The sequence below is a fragment of the Protopterus annectens genome, chromosome 17.part0, assembly GCF_019279795.1.
Source record: "Protopterus annectens isolate FY-2018-M chromosome 17.part0, PAN1.0, whole genome shotgun sequence".
NCBI classification, from domain to species: Eukaryota; Metazoa; Chordata; order Ceratodontiformes; family Protopteridae; genus Protopterus; species Protopterus annectens.
In genome coordinates this window covers 490,703,755-490,730,180 of record NC_056751.1, presented here as the reverse complement: position 1 = coordinate 490,730,180, position 26,426 = coordinate 490,703,755, and positions in this window count along the sequence as shown.

Sequence of the window (26,426 nt, the reverse complement as noted above, 5' to 3'; positions counted from 1 at the left end):
TTCCAAAGTAAGTAATAAAGACTTAAATGATTCAAATTTCCTTTTAGACGAACTAAAAGTAGCATTAAAGCCTATCCAAAGTGCTATCCAAAACTTTTCAGAACAATTTGCTGACTTTAGTAAACTTTAAAGCAAATAAATGATAGAATGGATATGATTGAAAACAGAAATTCAGCTTTAGAGTTAAAACAGATTCATTGGAATGTGACCTTAAGTCTAAAGATAAGATTATTTCTGATATACAAGCTAAACTGTTGGATTTGGAGGCCAAGAGTCGAAGAAATAACATCATTATTCGTGGTTTGCCTGAATCTTATGACAATAAAAACTTGCTATCTGTGACTAAGAATATCTTTGAAACATTGTTAAACTGTGAAACATCTTCAAAGTCTATAATTGTAGAAAGAGCACATAGAGCATTACGTGCAAAGCAAGATTCTTCCACACCAAGGATTATTTATACTAAGTTATTAAACTTTCAGAATACTTTCCAGATCCTGGAAACAGCTAAAACTAAAAAACAGTTCATATGGAAGTCTCACAAACTATCTTTTTCCCAAGATCTTCCTTCTCAAATTAAACTAAATAGACAAAAACTTGCCCCCTATTGTGCTGACTTGATAAAAAGAGGGATAAGATTTCGTATGTCCTATCCAAATACTTTGTCTTTTACAGTTAATGACAAAAGGTTTGTGTGCTCAGACCCCAAAGATGCTTAAGACATTTTTCTTAAAACATTTAAAAAGCTTCCTGACACTGTATCATAATATGTTACTGTCAATGGAATACAAAAGTGTTATTTTCAGACAATATTTATAATATAGGATGTACATGTCTGTTATGACCTAATCCTATTTCACTTCAATAACTTGTTTTGAATTTATTTTGTTTTAATTCTGATAAGTTTTAAATAATATTGTGCTATGACAGGCTTTCCAGATTTATAGATTTACTATAAGTGCTAAAACAGTCAAATAGTTATGTTTCTTTCATTTCCTTGCTTTGTGTGAAGGCAGTATACTATTTTTTTTTAAAAGCTTTTAAATTACAGTCCCTGTGTCAGTTATAAGATTTATGGAGGAGAAACCTCGCCTCTCGAGACTCTTGAAGGAAAAATCTTCTGCTCATAGCTTCAGCTGCTGTTCTACATGATCGCGCACCCACTACAGACTCTCTGAGATGGATGGTGACGTCATCATTTGTTGCGAAGCACGACAGCTTCGCATACACAATTGCGCTTGTTTTCAGCATGTATTCAGCATCAGGAATGTTTTATTAGGACTTTCTATCATTTACAGTGTTCCTCTTCACAAGAAGGATGTTTTAAGTTTAAATATGTCTTTCTCACACGTTACATTCAGCGATCCTATACATGTCTCTCTCGCTCCAAAGCGAGCAGTTACCTTCATGCATTAGGATGGAAATTGTTCTTGAAACAAATGAACAGGTTAGTTTCATTTATTACAATTCCAGAAAATGGGTAAAGAAGAGAACATATATTTTCCTACAAAATGTTGTTTTTATGTTATCTTGAAAGATGCCAAAATGTTTAAATAGACAAGTATTACACTGTACACCTGTTCATTTGAAATTCATGCATTTTTTTTCAGAAGCTTGATTAGGGGACTGCAGTTGGTGGTTTTGTTATAAGCCTTTACACAAATGTAATGCTTGGAATGGATATCTTTAAATGTTATTAGCTAAACTTACCTGTCTATATTTAAACTCCTTGATTTTTGAGTTTAGCCTACTTGTTTTGTTCTATTTAGATGTTATAATGAGTATATTTATGAACACTGTGTTTTTACATCCTGCTTGCTGTATTGCTTTTATATTTTAGAAGGACAGTTTAACTATATAATTTAACAGAGCCATTAGTATAAGTATTCTAAAATTTATTTAAATTCATATGAAAGTACATTAATATTCATTTAATCTAGTGTACATACTGTAGTTTAAGGTACTATCCAATAGTTCTTATTTGTATTTATCTTTGAACATTAGATGGCGCCAAAACCTATTCAATTTATAATATATCATTTTGAGCAGATGCTATATTACTGCTTAGACAGTTAGCTTACATCTATATTGAATTGTTTCTTAGAGTATGGTCGCTTGGAGGACAGTTTATGCTTTATTTGAACTATAGTTAAATGCTCATTCTATAGTTATTTGAGTTTTTTATCACACTTATTGTCTATTTGACTACTGGGAAAAAGTTACTAAGCATTAAAGAGTGTTTATTGGATAGTGCATGATTTTATCTGTTTAGCAATGTTTATGGCTTTTTTATATATATGTATATCTAAAACATCACCTTATATATGACACAACTATCCCTAGATTTCTCACTGTTTTGTTTACATATATGATAGTGTTATTAGATGGGTTTCTTTATATTTATTTACATTACCTAACATATGTTCTGTTTTAATTGTAATACTTGTTATGCCGTATTGTTTTAGTTAATCAAAATTTATTCTATTTTTTCTTCTTTGAAATACTTGAGGAAATGCATTTAATCACTATAATTTTACTTAATAATAGGAGCTTTTAGCTTAGTATTTCAAGTAGGGATTGAGTATGTTGGACATCTTGAATTTAGTTAGTCTTGTATATAGTTTTAGTAGTATTACTCTGGTTTTAATTTGTGTTAGGCTTCCTTTGAGCAATTTTTATATTAATCCGATGCTATTATTATTTATAATTACAACTTCTATCTTATTCACTTCTGATCTTCCTTTATCACAGGGTGATTGGTGGGTAGGCACTAGGGTTAGGATAAAGGATATTAATATACATTTTATTGCTCTTGAAAAATTTTTTTCTTTATTTTTCAGCAAATGATATTTGTTGACCCAATTGCATATTCAAATGCTGCTTTTTCTTTTTTCTTTTTTAAAGTATTATTGGATTTTACTTTGAGTTCACCTTTATAGCATCAATAATGATTGTATGCCTTGAATATGCCAGTTGATATAATATTGGATTCTTGGAATGTTAGAGGTATTCAAGGCAAAGCCAAAAGTCATTATTATTTCATTTGATTTTAAGTCACAGGCAAATATTTGTTTTATTCAAGAGACCCATATTCAAGGTCTTGATTGGAATAAAGAGAAATAAAAATGGATAAAAAGATAGTAGCTTCAGGTGACTCATCTAATTCCAGAGGAGTAGCTATAATCATTAAACAAAAATTCATGGGGAACATTATTGGTGAGAAATTTGATAATGAGGGGAGATGGTGCTTATTTACCACTTCTATTGTTGGTCTGGACAAACCTCTTTTAGTCTTAAACTTATATGGCCCATGTAATTCACAACATTTGTTCATATTAAAAATTTATAATATTCTCACATCCTATAAAGACCACCATATTATAGTGGGTGGTGACTGGGACACAGTAATAAATCCAGTAATTGATCGATCCCGTTCCACTGTTACTTATAATTATCAATCTACTATGGCCCTTAATGATTTGATGACGGAATATAATTTAATTGATCCACTTCACAATGTTAAAGTCTTAAATAAGAATGATATCTATACTTATTACTCCAAGTGTTACCGTTCGTGGTCCAGATTGGATTTCTTTCTAATTTCTGATTATATCTCAAAATATATTTTGGATTTTAACATTGAACCTAGATTCTTTTCGGACCATTCAAGAATCTCACTAAAATTAAACATAAACTCTAATATTAAAAATAAAATTGACTTTAATAAGTGGTCTTTAAATAATAATTTACTGCTAAATGAAGATATTTGCAAACAATGTTCAGAAATATTACAGGAAATGGAAAATAACCTGGGGTCATCAGACATTCCTTATGACATACAATGGGCTGCATGTAAAGTGAGATTAAGAGGATTATTTATTAGTAAAGCAGCTTTTTTCAAAAAGCAATACTTTAAGAAAGAGGAGTTCTTAAAATCTAGAATTTTTTCCTTGGAAAATCATCTTAGACTGAATCATGACCCTACTATAGAAAAACAAATTCTCGACTGTCAGAAAGATTTAATTTTGCTTCACCAAAATTCACTATTATTCAAAGTTCACTATTATGAGAGCTAGTTTAATGCTCTATCTTTAAATGTTAGGACTTAATTAGTAGATTGTGCTACTTCTTATTTTTTTTTTACGACAGCTTTTACAGGCAATGTGCTTTCATCCACGTGTTCTGTAAATTACTGCTGTGAGGCTCAGTGAATCTGAACTAACCTTGCCCCGTATATCTCATTACACTCGAGGTATCCGTATTGCTTATGACACTCTAGTTGTCGCTAAGTATTTTGCTTCTGATGTACTCTGTTGTTTTATTCTTTATTTGTACTGCATTCCAAATATTGTATTTTATGCTACCTATGTGCTCTGACATCTCTGCTGTTACATGTACTCTTCCTTATCCCTCCTGCTAATAACTGTAGCTTGTGCAGTGTTATAGTCCTACACACCAGCTACCTCCTTACTTTAAGCATTAGCAGAATATAAAGTGTAAATTAGCCTACTACTAACCAACACTGTTTCTCATTGTCTTTTCCGTCCTTCAGCTTTCCTGCCCTGAATCTTCCCCCTGTGTCTTTGCCTGGGTGGATAACTGGACCTTCTAAGCTGAACTCCCTATTGCCAAAGCAATACTCCCTGCTGCCTCAACTCCCTCTTGAAGAAAAGTGTACCTAGAGACTCTAAACAGAACTCAAGAAAGTATGTGCATCTGCTATTCCAGAACTACTGTACTCTGCTAGCTGTAGTAATACATTCCCGGTCAGGAATGCCAGCAGCCTAACCCCTCAACTATTTTTCCTTTGACCTCCATTCCTCACTTAGCTCTCTGTTCTGTTCCTCTCCCTTCCTATCTCGTCTGCCTGGTATGCCCTGGTGAGCCTTTGCTTGTGCATAGTCCACTACAGGGCACCTTTTCCACTGAATTGAGACCTAATTCTACATCTAAACTCTCCATTGAATTAGTACTTCTCAAAATACAACTTTAAAATACAAATAATAACCTGTTTCCAGTATAATGTCTCCTGTCAAATAGCAATACATATAAGCAATACAAATATATGTATGTAAATATAAATATACAACCAGGATAAAAGAAATGTATAGTATACTTTAAAACATTATTTTAAGTGCTTGAACAGATTAGGATGCCAGTTGGAGGTAAAAGGCATGGAATTGGTATTTGAAGGGTAGTAAGGAAGAATTTGTTGAATTTGTAGAATATTTAGGTAAGACATCTAGTTTTCTTAAATTTACCAATCAAATATACAAATATGATGATTGTTTTTGGATATAGTTTTTTTTCATTCCAGAATAACAATATAGAATCTAATATATTTAGGAAAAAGACTTTCTCAAACTCTTTTTTACACTTTGACAGCTGTCATCCATATTACCAAAAGAAAAACTTAGTTAAGGGTCAGATGGTGAGGCTGTCCAGAATTATTAGCAACAATGAAGCATTTAATTTGGAGATGGAAAAACTATCTAAGATGTTTTTGGACAGGGGTTATCCAAATGACTTAGTTTTTAATGTTAAGAAAGAGATTAATGTTGAAAGACATTCATTATATAGACCCATTATTATATTTGGTGTCAGTAATACAATCGCAGATAAAAAAGCTAAGTCTAGACAGGACACCTTCATATTACCTTACAATGAAACATCTCCTGAAATTAAGTAGCATTATTCATGAAATTTGGAATAGTGTTATTAGTAACAATGGAGAAGTATCGGAAGTGGTGGGCACATATCCTAAGATCACATATAGTAGAGGTAGAAATCTGAAAGATATTTTTGAAACTAGTACCAATAGTGACAATTTCAAAAGGTCAAGAATGATAAATGTGGAGCATGTCAGTTTTGCAAATACATTAATGATGGCCCTTACGTTGCTATAACAAATTTTGGAAAAACAATCAGATGTCCAAGCCACGTAATTGTAATTCAACTATGGTGGTGTATGTTGCTACTTGTCTCCACATGTCAAGCTTTCTATGTTGGCAACACAATTAGGGAGCTCAGAGTACGTATAGCAGAACACGTCAGAGATATTAAAAAACACAAAAATACCAGTGCCTTATACAATCATAGCATCAAATGTGCAAATTTTAAGAGATTTCTATTCTTTATTATTGATAGAACTCCACACAATGTACAGAAGGGGGGTGATGAAAAAGTCATTTTGGAAGCCAAAGAATGCCTTTGGCAACTTAGGCTTAATGCCTGTATGCTGCCAGGCATCAATAATTCTGTTTCTATTTCTAGTGTACTTAAATTAAAATCGTATCTTATGCAAGTATGATTTAAACATTTTTAATATTATAAATTTTGATCTATGACCATTTTTTTAATTTAACGATTGATTATTACTGGAAAAACATGTTATTGAAGAATGGACTTATACACATATTTATATATTTATCTATTTATTTATTTATTTCATTATAAATAAATTAAATATAAGTATAATTTATTCAAGATATTACTGATGTAGATGGATCGTGGAAGTATTACACACTACTTATTTCACAATTCACAATTTATAATTCATAATATATATTTAATAATTTATATTTTTAGTATATGTTTATGAATTTTATATTTTAAATATGTGTACAATATGTGTAGAACCTGTGAGATCTATATCTTGTGAGATCAACAGCATGTTATAATTTCGGCTTTTATGTCTGCTGTCTTATGCTTTTATCTGTTAAACTTTTTTATCTGTCAAACAATTTTCATCTGTTAAATACTGGCAAACACTGTTAACTTTGAGTATGGAGAATTGTTGTTGCATTATTGTATTTTTTATTTTTATTTCATTAAAAAGTGAAACCAACAAACCAGTTTTCTAACGGGTTATTGAATGACTTGTCAGCTTACTAGTTGTTCCAATATATATCTGGTTGTGTAAAGAGCAAGCCCAGTGTCCTGAACTTAGCAAATTTCTTTGTAAAGGATTCTGAGGCTGTGCATGGTTGTCAGTATATGCACACTGCTTATCTTGATTTGTTAAAGGCTTTTGACAACATTCCATGCTCTAATTATTGAAAAATGAAGACATAATTAATATAAATCCTTATATCATTTTGGATTGCAAATTGGGTTTCCAACAGATATCAAGTAGTGAAAATTGCCAGTACCTTTTCTGAACAAACATAACTGTTGTGGTGCCACAGGGAAAAGTGCTGGGCCCTCTTCTGTTGGCCTTTATTTTCCAGACATCCAAGGCAATATCCCTGAAGAGTGCTTTGATTTGGTTTGCTCATGACTGCAAGCTGACCTCAGTTATCCGTTCATTCGATGATACCAATCTGATCCAGAAAGGGCTAGGATCTGCACATTTCTGTTGTACTCTAAACAGTTTTATGCTAAATGAAAAAAGTGCAGATAACTGAATTTATTTAAAAGATGTTCAGACCTCATATATTACAAACAATACTCCTCTTCAAACAGACACAGAAGAGACTTGGGTATTTATTAGAACAACTCTCTCATTCAATCATCGTTTCTATCATAGTCTGGACATCAACATATTGCTCAACAGTTTTGAACAAAAAAAAGTAAAGGCTTTAAATCCCTCAATTATCTGAAAAGATCAACACAGCGATCCTTATACTCAGTAATCTACCAGCTGATCTGAAGTGACCTGTGTCTTGCTTCTCAAGCCATGGTAGGCCCGATCCTCATAAAGGGTGGTAAAAGCTTGAAAATGTGCTTACTTCCAGTTGGATATGGCTAGTCCTCTTATGGTCCATGTCATCACTTGCCTGATACCATTTATCTTTTACACTGTTCCTTTTACCACAGTAAAATTGGCTTATTGTCATAAATTTAGGTTCATAGCTAATTGTACAGCACTCACAAAATCCCTAACAGTATTTTACTCTCTTATTTTTACTTTTTGTTGCACCCATGTCTAATCCACTGCCACCTCTTTCAAGGAGAATGTTCATATTATTGCCCTTAATGTTATAAAAACTTCAGCCATCTCTCAATCCCTACTCTTTGCTAAGAATACTGGTCAAATTGTTTAGTTTTTTTCTGATCAGTTTTTGATAGTATCTTTGCCTCCATTAAAACAGACCTCCATACTTAGAGACCAGTCTCTTGTGTATGTTAATAATTGGCCATCAGTACTATCACTTGTACATGATACTAACCTCACCCCTACCAAAATGGGTTTATATTTTTCATTCCTTCAAAATCTTACTTCCAGGATAATCTCATATATTAAACGTACCTCGTATGGTCTTCATACAAACGCTATTTGAACTCCTGTACCTTTTGTTGAAAGCCATTTTCCTCTGGAAGCCCTTACTTACTGACCTTTTCTTATAGTTTCATCAAATAATTTTGATGTGCAATAGTATATGGTATACTTGTTTCACACTCTTGAACAAATCCTCTTACTTATATGTTTGTCTAGACTTACATGTAGAAGTCACAATAAGTTCAATAAACAATTAGGTGTGATTTAAAACAAAAATCTTTGTGTCTGACTATCCTGAGAACTTGCTATTCTTCATATTCCATTAATTCATCTTTCAAAATTAGATATTCATGTTATCATTTTTATTTGCTCATTACTTATTGATGCTCAAAGGCAAAAAGTTAGTGTTAGAAAGTCTTAAATATAATAAATAGTTAATGTTAAAAATAATATGTTAAATCTCCTGAAGGATTGTTTTCTCATCTATGTTATTTATACCTACTGTTCATGTATAAAACTTCTAACTGTCTTGTTATTTATATAAAAAACAATTAGGTGTGAATTAAAACAAAAATCTTTGCATCTGACTAACAAAGCCATTATTCAGTGAAGCTTCCTGTGTTTCCTGTCCATAATTAAAACAGTTGATCAATAAAGCAGAAATACTGTAATACTGTACTGCAAAGTAGCTAGATGGATACCTAGGTACACAGAAATATATTTTACACACAGAGGAGTACCCACTCCTGCCTTGAGTTGAGAATGCCATATCCATTTCTAAACAAATGGAAGGTCAGAGACAGGAAAGGAGAGACACAGGTCTGTTTTGCAGATAAAACAAGGATCTTAGAAATCCACAGACTGGGGCTTGTAGAGTGACACAGAGTATTACAGATATATGCTTTTCTAGCAAAAAGAGGTTTGAACAGAAGATGGTGTCTTGAACTAGAGACTTGGTTGATGAATATAACCAATTTGACTTGTGCTAGGGAAGAATGACAAAGTATATGCTGTTATTTTCTTTGACCAACTATTAGAACTATCCTGCCTTGATGCAGAGTTACACCATTTTTGCATTAATTGGATGCATCACTGTAAATAAAGCTGCCTAAATACGTATTCAGAGTCTCCAGTGTATTGAATATACAACACACACACACACACCTCTCTCTCTCTCTGTGTGCATGTGTATGTATGTGTGTGTGTGTGTGTGTGTGTATATATATATATATATATATATATATATATATATATATATATATATATACAGATAAATTAAACAGATTGACAGTGATAGATCAACAGACAAATATTTTACATATAGATACAATTACAGAATCATCCCAGTTTTGATCTGCAACTAAAATAAGACTTGTATAGTATGTGAGAGCTTGTGTGTCTGCTCTGGAAATCTTTCTTTTGCCATCGATACTATCACTGAATAAATGAGAACCTACCATTGTGATGTCATCTTCTCTATAATCCACTTTTTTGCTACGATTCCCAGCATTATTTGAATTATCCAGTGTTTTCTTACATTTCATAGATTTATTTTAAATTCTGTCTCACAAATCTTTTACCTCCTCAGTTCTGCTTACTCTCACCTCACTAAGATCATGTTTTCATGTCTCCTTTTATCATTATGCACATACTTTATATTAATTATCAAGTGGCATGTGGTTTCCTAATCTGCAAGTCACTTTAGGCCTTTCTGTGTATAATACATTGGGATACATAAAGGAGTTAGAAAATACATCTGCTTCTTGTAATATATTACTCAAAAGAACACGAAAATGAAACTGTAGAAAAACAGAAAGTAAAGAAAACTTCCTTACTTACCAAATTCCCAGTAGCATCATGTAATTAGTGCAACGTTAAGCAAGAATGGCAACCCAACTCTTTAGGTTCATAAGTTCAAAGCATTTTTCTAAGCTTACTAGTAAGGAAATTATCAGGAAGCAGAGACATCACCCTGTACTGTTATGAGATTAACAAAATCCCTGAGTTAAGTATATTTTCCCCACATATCCCAGGTGAAAATTTGCAATCATCTATCCAGTCATTCTGGCAGATCTAATGTTGATAGGAAAACACTGCTTTGAAATATAAGGTCACCTTATTCCTCAGATGAGAAACAGATTTGGTTAGGTTTCCATCATGCCATTTGGTATTGCAGATGTGACAGTGCAGACTTAAACCCATACAGAGTGTATATGTGTTACCACTGGTTATTTTTACCTGAAGAAATTTAGACTGCTTGTTTTTTAATCTAATAGAGTAGCTAAGGATACTGAGATGCAAACGCTTTTTGGTTAGTAAATTCTGAGGTCTCTTGAGTTGGTTTAGCGTATTAGTGTGATATATGACAAAGGGGGCATTGTACTCAATAATGGACATAATAAGAAAGAATAAAGTAAAACTATAACTTCCTTAAACCTTGGAGAGAGATCAAAAAGGATATATTGTATAAGGAAGAAAGACGTGGTGGCCAAAAGTCATGTCCCTGATGACTATATCAGATTTAATAGACTACATGGTTAGCAGAAGTAATGCCTGATTTTCCAAAGAAAACTATAAAGCAATTCTTCGAATTAAGGGTAAACCCATTGTGACAAACCGAAATGTTGCCAGACCAGCAAACTTGGAATTGTGTAAATAATCATGTGTCATTTGTGAATATTAATATGATCCATAGGCTTTTCTTACGAATGTAAGAGAACTATATGTTATGTGGATATTAACTACTGGTGTGGAAGTGTGTTTTGAACTGTATGTTATGTACTGAGCTTCAAGAATGTACTCACAGTGTACCCTACTGGAAAAAAAACAGAAATGTATATAAACTATATTAATAGCAGAAGTTGGAACCTACAGAGTTAACTTACAAAACTTCAGGAAAATAAGTGTTTTACGATGTTCTATAAAAAGTTAGTTTCAGTGCAGCAAGCAGACACAATGTCTAAAGCTAGAGGTTTTCCTGTTGTCTGGAAACAGACATAATTACTAGGTTCCAAACGTAAAAGTGTTAATTGTTTTATGACTTCCAGTTCTAGGCAAACTTCTGAGAGATAGGTATTTTCACAGAGAAATGTTACATTCTGCTGGGATCTGTTTAGCCTGGAAACTGGAGGCAGGTGACAAATCGAGATGCCATCCAGTTGATCCAGCAGTAATGTTTTGATATTATTTTGGGAACTCTATCACTGCGCATTTTGTATCTTGTCTTGGATCTGAAAACATCCATTCAGCACTTCTCATCTGTACTTGCCTTGCTCTGTAAGAAAGATTTAGGTAGAGTATTACTTTTAGAGATAGGAATATAGTAAAGATTAGTTTAGATGTTTTCTGTATTTATTTGAAACTGTCCTGCAACATTGCTTTAAAATAGTTTCTGTGATTCTGAACTCTGCAGTCACTGTGTTGAGTTATTGAGCATCGTCTTTTCTTTTATTATTTATTAATAAATATATTCAAACCATTCAGTTGTGGCTGGTTTGTTTAGAGATATTTAAGCTCTTAGAGTACTTGCATATGTATTTGGTGACACTGTAAAGGCCACTCTTAAAATAGCCTTGCAAGTCTTGGTCACACTTACCATTTGGATAATAGTAACATTACACAGTAGAATTGGTCACCCTTTGTAAGGGCCTTAAAGTAGCTGATACGTGATTCTGGTGGCATTGCTAACTACCTTATGGTCTGGGCAGAAGGGGGCATAGCTAGTAAACCTGTGCCAGCCTTTCCCAGGTGTGTGTTTGTGAATAAATCACATCTCAAAGTGTGCATGTGTGTATGCTATTGGGCAAGGACACAAAGCACTGGTTGAACGGAGAGAGTGCTGGGAGGACTTAGCTTGGAACCCTGCCTAAGGACTCAACTCTATAGCTGTGCTAGTAGGGAGTCTTATTGGGTATCTAGAGAAAGACAGACAAACCAGCCCCAGACTGACTGTGATCTCTGTGTGCTCTTAAGGAAATTTCTACTTTACTGTGTGTGTACTTGTCATCCCCCTAATGTGCACATCCCTCACTGGTGCTAGTGGTGAGGATTGAGGCTCCTTGATTATTGGGCCAGTGCAGGGGCATCACGTGCATAATTAATATTCTAGTAATTTACTAGGTTCACATTTGCTGCAGAATTTAACTATCAGAATGAAATTTGATAACCGACCCCAGTTTGTAATCATTGGCAAACTTGGCTAGTCATAGTCCGCTGATATTAGCTTTCATGTCCGAGAGTTCTATAGGTAAGAGGAAATCATTCAGGACAGAATCTTATGGCACACTGATTGTGATGCTCTTCTGTCCAGAGCAAACACCCTAATATTAAAGATTTGCATTCTGTCAAATGACCAGTTTCCCATCCATTAAACTCTGTAAGGGTTAATGTTGAGTTGAAGGAGTTTATCAATAATCTTTGCATGTGGAATGATGTCAAAGGCTCTATCAAGCTCCAGTTAGGCATCATATATGCTTATGCCCCTTTTTAATCTCTTCAGTAACCTTTTCAAAAATTCAGCCAAGTATATCAACCATGATCTGTCTTTTACATACCCTAATGGTGTGGTTCCAGAGATACAAGATCACCAGTATTGTTGTTTACTCATTCAAGTACGTGTGTTCCATAACCTTGAAAACAATGCTAGTGAAACAAATAGGCCTTTACCTACCGGCTTCAGCAGAAAGGTCAACTTTAGGCAAGGTCAATGCAACATCTCACACATCAGAGATTTAAGCCAGTGCAGATACTCAGCTTAAAGGGTTTTGATACTTAGGACTAATTGCTTCTTTACAGGCATCTCAGGATACTGACAGGACCCATATAACTGATATTTTTAAATTTCAGAAGAACTAAAAATGACTTGTCAAAATCATTTCAAAATGGGTGGTAAGGTGAATGGGTGAAGGCAGTAGATAATTTGTCTACAAGGATAAGAACAATGTCCTCAGGTTCAAAGGAGGAGGTAACAGATAAGGTCAGTACAGAATTGTGGGGCCTGCTAATCTTCCTAGCATTGCCAAAAAAGGCCTCACAGTTTTTTTTTTAATTAGTTGCAACCCTTAAGATCACCATTGTCCCAGCATTTCCTAATGGCAAGCTTAAGGGACTTGCTTGACATTTAATCCTTTTATGATGAAATGGAAATGTTTTTAGAAGTGGTTGTGGACTTTCCATTTTTCTTATACACATTTTTGACGAGGGTGCTTTCACCTTATGAATTTAGTTTTAGACTCGCCATTACACTTGCATTGAACTGGTACAGTTGCCTCAATACAATTACCCAAGAGGGAGTAAAATTCAGAACAGTACATAGCATCAGCCTAGGCACAGGGTTTGTTGTAGAGCTATACCATTTTTGACTATCAACAAGATCATTTGATAATAAATAAATAAATAGTTTTTGGTATAATCTCTTAATGTACAGCTACAAAGCAAGTCTTCACAGAGAAGGAAAAAATAAGGTCAAATCTGAATAAGTGCTGGGGTAACAAGTGGGGTAGTAGCAAGTGGAAACATTTGGGTAAAAAAGATTAAGATGATTAAAACTTTTAGTGGACAAGTGGGCAGTTTGGTCAAAGGTACTGACATTTACAATGTCCTAAAATCTCTGTCCATGCTGTTCAGATCATGAATGGAAGGATTAAAAATATGTTAGATAATATTGTATGGAAAAGAAAAGCATAAAATGAAAATGATAAAGAAACAATTCTAACAGTTTACCCATAATGAGAACAATAATGGCGCAACGTGTTACAATCATGATATTTCAGAGATGAATCACTATTTTAAAGAGAAGAAAAAATAGTAGCCATTGTCCTGAGCCAAGTAGCTCCAGATCCTGAGGTTTTTCTGATCGACAAGAAGGAAGCAGATGTTGTGAGACAGCTAATTAGAATACAAAGCAACACACACATGGACACATCTACCGAAGAGTGAATTTTTCAGTATGAGAAAAAGTAAAGCATGTAAGACCCAAACAATAAAAATAATAAAAACAATAGTGCCAGCAAAAGTGAAGAAAACAAAGAATGGGAAACAGCAGACTTAGGTGGTATAGTATTGAAGCATTATGCAGAGTGAAAATAATAATGACCCCCATAACAGTATTTGTATGATGTTGTATTACTAGTGATGATGTCTGTAGCAAAGACAAAATCATATTAACTGCAGGTGACAGTGCTGATTGCAGACACAGCAGCATGAGCTAAGAATGTGTACAACTAATGGCAGTGTTGGCAAAGCAGCTGTGTCTCTTCAAATTAGTGGCCAGTGTTGAAACCGCTACATTTTTCTGCATTAGTGGCCATTCTGCTGGCTATAGCTATATTGACTTAGCCGTGCCAGTGTTACAAAAAGCGGCAGCTACCTTACCTTCTATTTCTAATAGCAGTGCTACCATTAACAGCAGCAGTAGTTGCATCACAGAGTAATTCTAGTTTTCTACTGGTGGCAGTAGCAGCCACAGTTGCTCCATTTAGTGCTACTGCTTTCTGTGTCAATGGTAGCAGCATCACAAACTGCTAGCTCACCTTGTATTACATAATGATGTTTTGTGAATAGCATTTTTAGTCACAGCACTAGCATCAGCAGCTGGATCACCTTCTGTTACCAGTGACACTGATGGCAGTAGTATCAGAAGCATTTACTTGAGCTATAAATATCTGTACCCATAGGTATTGTGTCAGTGACATTGGTGGCAGCACTAGAAACATCATCTTGTACTATCAGTCTCATTGTTTGTGATAGTTATAGCTGTATATCCTTGTAGTGTTAGTGACATTGATGGTGCTAGCACAATAATCATTACCTTGTACACTCAGTGGCATTACTGATGGTATCACTAGAAGCATTGCTTTGGACTATTGGTGACATTGTTGATGATTGCTATAGCTCCATTACCATGTACTATCAGTGACATTTGTGCATTACCATTACAGTAATCGAATTATGGTATCAGTGACAATAGTATCACTACAGCTTCCTCTCCTTTTACTGTCAGTGATGTTGGTACTATCATTACAGTTGCACCAGTTTTGTACTATCAGTGACATCATTAGTGGGAGCTACAGCTGTATCACCTTGTAATGTCAGTGACATTGTTGCCACTAACACTAGAATCATCTTGTACTATCAGGGACGTCATGGTCATATCATTGTAACTGTAAGCTCTCAGAGACATTGTTAGCTTTAGCTATAGCTGCATCACCTTGTAATGTCAGAGATATTGTTAGCCTTAACTACAGCTGCATCACCTTGTACTCTCAGTACTGGCATTGATAACAATAACAGCAGCATCAGTTTTCTTCATCACCTTGTGCTACCAATGATGCTGTTTGCAGTAATGGAGTGAATATCACCTTCTGCTACTAATTTGACAGTGGTAACAACAAAAACTGTAACAGTTCAAACTACTTGTGGTAATTGTTACAGTAACATCACTGGTGTCACCTTTTACTACTTGTGACAATGCTATCAGCAGCAACTGAAGTACCATGTACTACCAGTATCCACAGCAGCTGTGCCACTTTTACTGCACTTGGAGATACTGTTGTTGCTTTGGAAGTCTTACAGTAGTAGCTGGAAAGAGCAATTAAAGTGCAGGTTGTCAGAGAGATAGGGAGTAGTTAATTAATTAGAGAGGGAAGGGGAGGGAAGAGATTATCGTGCTATAGGGGCTATTTTTTTATTCTAGTTAAAAGAGTCAAAAATCAGACCAGTGAGTACTGGCCAAACCGAAAAGAACTTAAACTCAGTATCATTTTCAAGAAAGCATGACTAGGATAACAGAATGAACAAGTAAATTCACATTGCACTGAATAAACGGCAAGTCTGTATGTGTTTGCAGGATGCTGCATTTGTTCTGCTGAAGTCTTTGGGGTGGGAATGGGTGCTGCAGTCCACATATATGCTGAATAAAAGACAAGTCCGTACGTGTCTGCAGAAATATTTTATTACACTGAGTTTCATGTAAAGGACACAGTTCTCAGTAATAGCTTAGACAGTTGGGTGTTGGTTTACTGAATTGTTATACCAAATACCCTATTATCTGTGGACTTAAGTATGCACACTAAACAGGCTATTTCCAGGTACTATATCCTCATAGGGTTTCCGTTGCACAGCAGCATCATGCCTGCTTACAGAAAGCATGATTTGGCAGATGTGATTGATTCTGTTTGATCAAGCTCATTTTATTACTTACCCTAAAGACTTCTTACCTCAAAAGTCAGTTATAAAGGTTAAGGACTATAAATAGCCTTATCCCTGCATAGGAATATGAGGGCTAGCCCCAAGTTTCACCTGCAAATGAATTTTGATTACATAAAAGTAATTAGGTCCACTTTAAAATCTTGCATACAAAAAAGGCTTTGATTGTTCTAACAATATAGACTTCAAGACACAGGCCACTTTTAAGAAATGTAATCTTGAAAGCATTACATTTAAAATTGTAAGAAAGGAGCCTCCGTAAACTGATGTTCATATAATGTTTCAGTCAAATCAACCTAGTCTCTGATTCTTTCTAGCACTGTTCAGTACTGCATGTCATATGTCTGATATTTTGACATTGTCAGAGAAATGGCTCAAAAGCTGTTACAAGAGTGCTAAATTTCTGCTTCCTGTAAACTTCATGTTTGAGCTCCTCAGAGCTAGCAAAGATACCAGATGGCTAGCTTTGCTTTATGAGTACTAAATGGCTTTCTTACAAAATAGAACTTTTGAATCTAATAATACAAAAATAGTCTGTCTTCCTTACAATACAGTGTTTCTAGAATTGTCCCGTCACCCCCCCCCGAAAAAAAACATAGTACATCTATCTTCTGACTGAGTACTACTACCAGTTATCAGACTGATGACCATCACAGGTGACTTTAACTTTGATTGGACTAGAATTTTAAATAATTTCCACTAATATAGACAATGTATTTATGGAGGAATGTATTAAGATGTAGCATGTACAAAAGGAACTGCATATATATAAATTCGCAAAGGAAGTGAACCTCATTTTAATGTACTACATTAACTGGTAAGCCTGTTGAATTGAACAAGCTTTGAATTATTGTAGGTTTTAATAATAATGAATTGCAAATACATACCTTAAAAATGATGAAAAAACATTGCTTTTTATAAACACTGTAGTGTTATTGCACTACATGTATTCCCTTTAGTATGCAAAATGATATATGATTAATTAAGTTTGAAGGGAAACCAACAAAAATCCAAAAGAAAGTCAGTTTTAGAGATTTGGAAGATTATGCCAAGAATGTAGCTTATCTACTTAATAAGTAAAAGAATATTAGCTTAACATCCGGCCCAAAGGATTATGGAACAAAGTACAGACAGTAAGGACTTTTTTAGAAATCAAAGGCAATGGGACTGGACTTTTTTTGTGATTAGTGCAGTGAATGGAACAGAGTCTTTAGTTATATGTGGGATTCACTGCAGAGCCCATCAGTGAAAATTTACATTCCTATGTATCATCAGAGCAAAAGAGATCAAGGAAACAAACATTAATGCAAGGGGAGGAAAACAGAAAAGATAGCTATAAAAGAAGGGGTGGCAGGAAATAAGTATGAAAACTGCTGTGGCTATGAACCAAAAGAATCTAGAAAATATTAACTGTACATTTAATGGAAGCTCTTTCATTTTCACTGAACTCAAAGGAACATTCTTGAGAAAGGTCTGTTATTTGTAGCTTTTAACAGAGCCAACTTGTTCAAATTGCATGCAATTTTAAATTGTATACTCATACACTGAAATTGTAATTTATGTTGCAGCAAATAACATGTTGCCTGATTCAGAGACTTTAATCAAAGCCGGAATATTAATCTACTTATTTTACCTACCTTGGATATTCTTGAGTGTACATGTCAATATCATTTCACAAACATTCTTAGTAAACCAATAAACCAGTAAATCAAGTCCTTTAACATCTTTCATGTGCAATGTTAATGTTAGGTACAAGAAGGCAGATAAAGGGCAGTCATCATTATTAAGGGTACTGAAATATTTCACATGGCAATGGAGGAAATCATACACAATGATGACAGTTATAAACACTGACATTAAGGCACATTATCTTATCCTACCAAAGTACCTACTTAGCATTACTGAAATTAGTGCATACATATGGCGTTAACAAAACTTTGTACGAGTTCCATCTGGCTGATAATATTAGTATGGATTCAGGTTTCCATTTCCAAAAAAGGAATAACAATATAACAGATTCCTCTTTCAGATGGTGTCTGCTGCTGGGTCCAAATTTGAACAAATAAGGAGAGTTTAAACATGAAGTTAAAACCTACTGTTAAAGAACTCTATTTCTACATTGGGGCGGATAAGTCTTGTTAGAAACTTTCAGAACTGCTTACTTGATGGAGCACTTTTCTTTTGGGGCTGTTAATACAGAGACCCTCTATGCATCTACTCTTTAAAACAGTAGTGTCAAAATTGGATTATGTCAACACAAATTGGTCTTCCATAAAGACAAAGTGAACTTGCTTACATTTTGAATGAAATCATTTATTTTATCTTCAGAAAGAAATACAATCAACACATATGGATTTTTGATAAAGTGATTATGAAATTAAACGTTGCTGTCTTTGTTTGGGTAAAATGTGAAAAACAGATTTTATTTAATGGACTTTATCTTAATTTAGCAATATGCCATAAAAGAATTCTAGATGACACTTTTGTAATTCGGTCAGGAACAGAGAGCAACAATAATATTATATTTTTAAATTGTATTTGTCTTGGTCTATGTCTAAGATTACTTTCATATTGAAGATAGTGTTATTTGTTCTACACTACACAATAATTTTTATCATCTCAATAACATCAGGCATTCATTTTATGTTAAGAAAGGTGTTACTAAAGAACAAGCTATTAGGTTATCAAGACTTATTACATTTGATATAATTTTTGAGACAGAGAATGCAAAAAACTAAACAGAATATCAATTGGTAGTATTTACAATGGTGATGTTAACATTTTTAGAGGAAGAAGATCTTTAGATTATGCCCATATTTTCATTAGTAAAAGTGCAACAATGATTACATACAATGAAAGCCGCGGGGATAATGGGAATAATGAGATGAAATGCTATTTAGCCTGCCCTATAAATTATACTATTGATTTATGGATACATAAAAACTAATTTGGAATGACTGGTAAAGAAATACAAGAGACATCCATACGGACTCTTTCTTATATAATGTTTGCATGCTTATACGGATGGTTAATGAGAAAAGGTTTGGACTTTTTATACAGAAGAAGGAAATCAATTTTCCCTGTAGTGACTGTATGCTATCGTACAGATCTTTGAAGGTGCTAATGTTTATAAACTTTCTTTGAAAATGAGTTTTAGACCTAATGGGCTAGTTTAACTGTACCTGCAATGGGCTGATACACCTGTGCCTCTTGTACCTCATCCTAAAACAAAAAGATGAAAAGAAAAGTATTAGATAGGCTGTATTAGAATCTCTCTATCAGTTCTAATAAAAACAATCTATGTGCTTTTTACACATTCTTTTAAAAGTAGAGGTTTTATGAAACTCACAATTGACATGACTTAATGAGTGAACTATGACCTTTAGGAAGGTTGTCTTGAGACATACTTATAGAAAATAGACTTGGAATAACAAGTAAGATTATATGTCACTGAAAATCTAAGACTTAAGGGATATATAATATTAAATCTGTTCGGAAACAGAGAGAATTAAAACCATTTAGAACTGTATAGCATATGTTTAACATTCAACATTATAGTTAAATAATGTTGATATTTGAGGAAAACAATCCTAAATCTGGTGATTCCTTTTTATTTTTTTTATTTTTCTTTTGGGAGAAAGTTTGGCGTGTTTATTTGGTTTCAAAACAAAATATTGTCATCCATTTAATAAGATAAATCAAGTACAAATGGTCTGCGATATTTGAAAAAAAAAAGAATATATGTCTGTAAACTGTTGTATTCATTACATTGTTTTAGTCAAAGCTACCTAGACTCACTTGATTCTTTCCAGGATTAATCAACATCATCATAAAGTGGCTTGAAGAATGCCTTTATTTTATGCATATGCATTACATTTTATATGAAAGGCACTACAAATGTGTAATGAGTTAAGTAATTATCAGGGGCTAATTGTGACCAGCTTGCAGAAAATATTATGCTCATAAATGGGACAGTGTGGAAACAAATGTCTATATTTATATGAGTTTCTACTCTATTAAGATTTATTGGGGCCCACGGAAGAACAATAACTGTATGTGATTAAGGCAGGTTTACTGCCCAACAGTAACATCTAAACCACAGATTTAATAACGGTTGATGGTATTGGGGAACCCTGTGATAGTTTGGGCCTGTTCAAGACTTGTGTTTGATTAACAGATAACAAAATTTTATAAATTTTGTCTTTAGAATAGTGTTTGTTTCAATTTGGAAGGACAGCACATTATTGGTTTTGTCTATCAAACACATGAGGACTTGTTGGGGCCCATGGGAACTGTCTATGTGGTGAAAACTGGATCGGATGATACAATACAATAACGACGACTATCTTGGGTCTTTTTTTGTTTCTCTATTTCAATTAGTTTTGGTCAGCAAAAGTGCATACTGATCGGATAGAGGTCGAATGAAAAATATTCAAACTCCTTGAATACAAGGGACTTGTATTGAATGGGAATAAAATTCCCTTAATGATGTATTTGTTACTGATATATTCCTGTGTGGAAAGTGTTATGTACTAAACCTTTTTATATAGAACATGTCAATAGGGGCCTCTGTACTTATATAGTGGTATTTTGTTAACTAGCAGTATTGAAAACTGCTACCCACATGCTTTTTGTGTTTTGGATGTTATTCGTCTCTATTTTTGTGTTATGTAACTAATTCCATCTTAGATAAAATGACATTAAGGGACCCTGTACATTTAAAGCAGTATTCTGTTATCTAGTGGGATTTAAAACTGGGCCGCTTTGTTTTCTGTGTGTTCACACTTATTGGTTGTTGATCTAACCTGACGTTTCATTCCAATTTATATCATTACACAAAATTGGTGAATATTTAAATAAGTAATTTGGGAATAATATTCGCCAAATGCTAAATCTGATTTTGGAAATATCACCATGAGAAATGTCTTAGGTGTTTAACCTTTCTTCAGATAATATGACACTAGTGACCTCTGCATATATATAGCAGTATTCTGTCATTTATATTAGACAGAATAAGTTGAATATATATAAAAAACTAGATTAAGCTAGATATCATTTATGTTGGGATATATATGTTATATGCAAGTTGTGATTCATGATATAACACTGATTACAACCCTGGATTTTATATGATAGGATATAAGATCATTGGTAAATCAATAATCCTCGGATGTTGCTTTTCCTCATTTTAAAAATTTTTATTTGGGAACTGTGTGTTAGTTGATTTGGGCTTCTCTGCATCATCCATTTTCTATAGACAGAGGGGTTATATTACTTGATAGTTGCACTAAATATCTTTTCATTTCTAATCTGACTTCATCTACCATGCCTCTAACCAAACACAATCTCATCCCAACCCAGGACCAAACATTTCTAACAAACAATCCATCAGTAAATACCTTAAATTCCTCATCAATGCCCAAAGCATAGCAAATAAAGCTACCCTCTTTCATGCCTGGCTCAATCATAATATACCTGACATTGTAGCCATCTCTAAGAGAGGTGGTGGTGTAGCCATATAATACCAATCATTTGTCCATCTGAATAATGCTAAACTTGTAACTGGCCTTCTAAAATTAAATGACCATAAAAAATCTGCATCATCTCCTCTATATTCCTCCTGGTAACATCACCAATACCCTGGACATCCTCTCCTCTCCTCTCTCTCCTCTATATTAAAACTTGAAACCTATATTATGGGTGATGTAAATAACTGGCAAAAATCATCATCCCTAATACTAATCCTACATCTCTCTCAAAAACTTCAACAACCATTCAACTCACTTACCTCCATACAAAAAAAAAACCAACAACCATCCTAGCTCCATCTCTGGATCAACATAAACAGCCTGTATTGTTACTTAAATACAAACAGCTCTTCAGCCAAAAAAAAAAAAAAGTCATTAAAAAAAAAAAAAAACATCAAACTAAAATAAATCATGCAAAAATCCAAACAGTTCTGGAGCTCTATTAATTTCCTCCTCAAGCCTGGTACAAAAAACAACCCATGTCCTGATACTAGTAAATCTGAACAAGAAATCACCGAACTATTCAACACCTTATTCAGCTCTTCTCTAATCAAGACCTTCCTCAACAAAATCTTCTCTCCAAACTTAAACCTTAGTCCTATGTACACATACTATGCATTCTGCATTTATTCTACCTCTAACCTATCTGATCTTCAGTCTCTAACTCAAACTGCCTTCTCAACTACTGAAAACTGGATGCACCAAAACCACCTCTCACTAAATGCCAACAAAACTAAAATTCTTCTATTCACTCCCTCAAAATCCACTCAACTTGATAAAAACTCACTTCAAATTACCAGCCTTAACAACTCCATCACTGACATCATTCCCTCTGCCAAACTCCTGGGGGTCACCATCAATGAACACTGAAAATTCAATACTCACATCCAACTTAACATCAAGAAAACCCACATAAAACTCAGCCTACTCTACAGAAACAACCACTTCCTCACTCCCTCCACCAGACAAACTTTGGCCACTACATATTCCCTCCCCTCTCTTTTGTATGGCACTCCTCTGCTTACCAATCTATCTTCCACTAACACCTTCAAAATGGAAGTGTGCTACAACAAAATCTCCAGATTCGCTACCAAGGCAAAATTCTCCTCCCATCACTGCACCTCCCTACACTCTTTAAATTGGCTTGAACTCCTTAATCAACTTGACTTCCTCCAAATCATCACAGCCCACAAATTATTATTCCAGCTTACTAGCTGACCTGCATTATCTAATATCCTATAACCATATACCCCCATTAGACCCCTTAGATCTACTCACCAAAACCTTATAATCGTCCAAAAAACCAAGTGCCCAGCTGATCATCTTCTACTCTCCTTTTCCCTAGCCAAAAAATGGAATGCCCTGCCCTCTACTCTGAGGACCTGTGACAATCCACACACCTTCAAAACACAACTTCATTCTTACCTGTTTCTTCACAGGAAATGTAACTGCACTCTTCAACTCATACCTCCCAAGCTCTGCTCCTCCTTCTCTCCTGGCTAACCTTCATACCTTCCTAATTTCTCTCATATACATATATTATAAATGTAACTGAACAGTAACATCCAGCCATTATGCTGTATACCTGTCTTTCTCTTGAAAAACTTTTTAATAGTTTTTCTGTCTTTACTGAATGATACCTGTTTTGACTGTAATACTACCTGTTGATTGTTATACTACCTGTTGATTGTGATGCAAATATTTTTCTTGTAATTCTCTATGTAATGTAACTTTGTATTGTGGAACTTTTCTCCCCGGGCCTCAACTGTAAATGGGCTCTTGAACCCAGTGGACCTCCCCGGTCACCAAACTGGAATAAATATATATAAATAAACAGGATTTGTCCTCATGATGGCCATAGTTTGTGAGGCAAACATCATAGTGTGGCATTCTACAACCCTCCAAATGCCTTATAAACAACCATAGTAATCATTCTCAGAGGAAACCTTAAAACTGAAGGGACTTGAGCATTAGTCAGTTACTCTCACCTGTCTTTTCAGCAAGTTACTTTGGCACAGTTGATCAATATTCCTACAAGAGAAAAAGTGTATAAGCAAAAAGCATTGTCAAACAGATGCCTGCATCATTACATTCGAGCTCCACAGTGCTAGGAAGTTATATCAAACTCCTCTATAATTTCATAGCTATATATTAAGCTAACAAACACTAGGGCCTTTATCAGCCTAGCCATGCAATCCAACCTAACTGTGTTCCTATGTGCTGTGGGCATATGTTAGTTAGGAAGTTTCTAGAAGTTATGTTGGGAGTAGTTTGTTAGTTTGGGCAATACTGTCTGCGTGTGTCTATCAGACACATTGGGGCCAGACCCAGGTGAATTTCTGATTTCCCATCCATTTGTCGAGGTTACACTTACATGGGGGTAAGGGATGGACACTACTGGATCCTCAGAGATAAATATCTGTCTCACCATGTCTTATTTATGTCACAAGCAAAATTTAAATGCTTGGATCTCGTGGTTATTATGCTGTTTACTTTATGGATGTGCAAATGATCCATCAAAGCTGGATCCAAGGATGTCCTGTATGTCAGGCATTAATCACCTTTCAGTAACCTATAGGACACAGAGTATAGAGACAGGACTTAAGACAATCCATGCAGGGAAATGTGTTTATACCCTGGATTCTTCTGGTAAGGAAGCATTGTAAGTATTCCAATTGTTGCAATATGTCTGGTCAGGTACATGGAGAAGGAGTATTATACACAATGATGGGCCTGATAAGGGCTGGATAAAGTGGCACTATGACTTCCTTGGGCCTGGGTGCCATGCCCTTATTTATAAGATGGGTGACAGAGAATGATTTTCTTATTACCTTGGCCAGATGTTGGTCAAAGCTAGATTAATGTCTACATATGTTCACAGATCCCTGACAACCTGGTCAACTCTTAGGGATGTTTTGATGTCATGAATAGCAGTTACCATCTACATAGTCTACTAGTGAAGAAGGGATCAGAAGTAGATTCCATATGTACAATTCAGAGTTGCCAATCCACCTACTGTACATCTCTGGAATGTTGTATGGAAGCAGATTTTCTATAGAAAACTAGTGTGCGTGCACACACACACACACACACACACACACACATAATGTGTAGACTCTACACAGAAACCTCACCACTGAGAACTATGCTGGAACACCACTAGCTGAGAATTGACAGTGCTGCTCACTGCACCACTCTGCCAACCTAACATCCTTACTAGACAATATTAAATCAGGTGTCATCTTATCCACTTAAGTTACCATAGCCATCTCACACTAAAATTAAACAAAAATCCAGTGCTTTACTTTATCTAAATATTGCCATCCTCAACTGATTCAAATCCATTAACCACAGAAGGTAAATCATGCCCCATTAAAAGTTCATTTGGATGTTGTTGTTGATTAAAACAATTCAACTTTCCCAATATATGGTTTAGTCTTGTATGTATGTTTGTAGAGTAAAAAGACAAACACTCAGAACCTTGTCTTTGATTATTTCTGAAATCATTGCTCATGTGTAAAAAATGCCCATGGCCTGAATTTCTTTCACCACAAAGCTATATTTTCAGTCAGCCTTTAAAAAGTTCTAGAAAAAAGTCAAAACCTTAATAATTGATGTCAAGAAATAGTTTTTCTAGTCTCTGCAAAACAAGTACTTTAACTGCATGCAGCTTTTCTGGGCCTTTCTTCCAAGATGTTCCATGAAGTCTAAGCTACCCAGGCCAATCCAGCTCCCACTGGCATTCATGAAATAATTCCAAAGGTTGTATGCAACAATAGATGAGGCATACCAATACAATTTATAATGCATCAAATAGCCTACACTTTACTATCCAATTCTCTATAGTCCCTAAATTTCAGTTTACAGCTGCACTGCCATTTTTAATCTATAAACTTCATCATCTTTGCCCTGGTTTCATACCATCTGTCATCCTGCTTCCCACAATGAGTGAATGAAAGTAGCATCAAAATTTATACATGATGCTGTCTGTTTACTGGTTAACCATTCTCTAAATGAAGCCTATGTGGTGTTTTTCAGACAGTTGCTGCAGTTGTGTTTCTACATAAAACTGGTACATCTGCCAAGTTCAAGTGCTATCCTCTGGTAGGTATATGCTTACCATTAGCAAATTAATTAAAATACTGCACGCACATTCAATTGCTGCTTTATATAAAGCTAACAAAGCACTAAACAGAGCAACAACCACCAAAGCTATTGCCTCTGGCATGGCATAGCATAGACCAAACCCTACCTAAATACATCAATTTCATACACCCTCCTCAATCAGCAAACCTTTCTCAGCTAATTCACTCAGAGAGGTAATGTGTCAACTCCAACATAATTTTTAAATATGCAAACATGGATTAATGATCCAGCCTGAACCTAAAACTACATTTTCCCCAGATAGTGGCTTGACCATTTTATCTTGTTAATTTTGAGACTCACAAAAACATCAATGTTGTCAAAGTCTA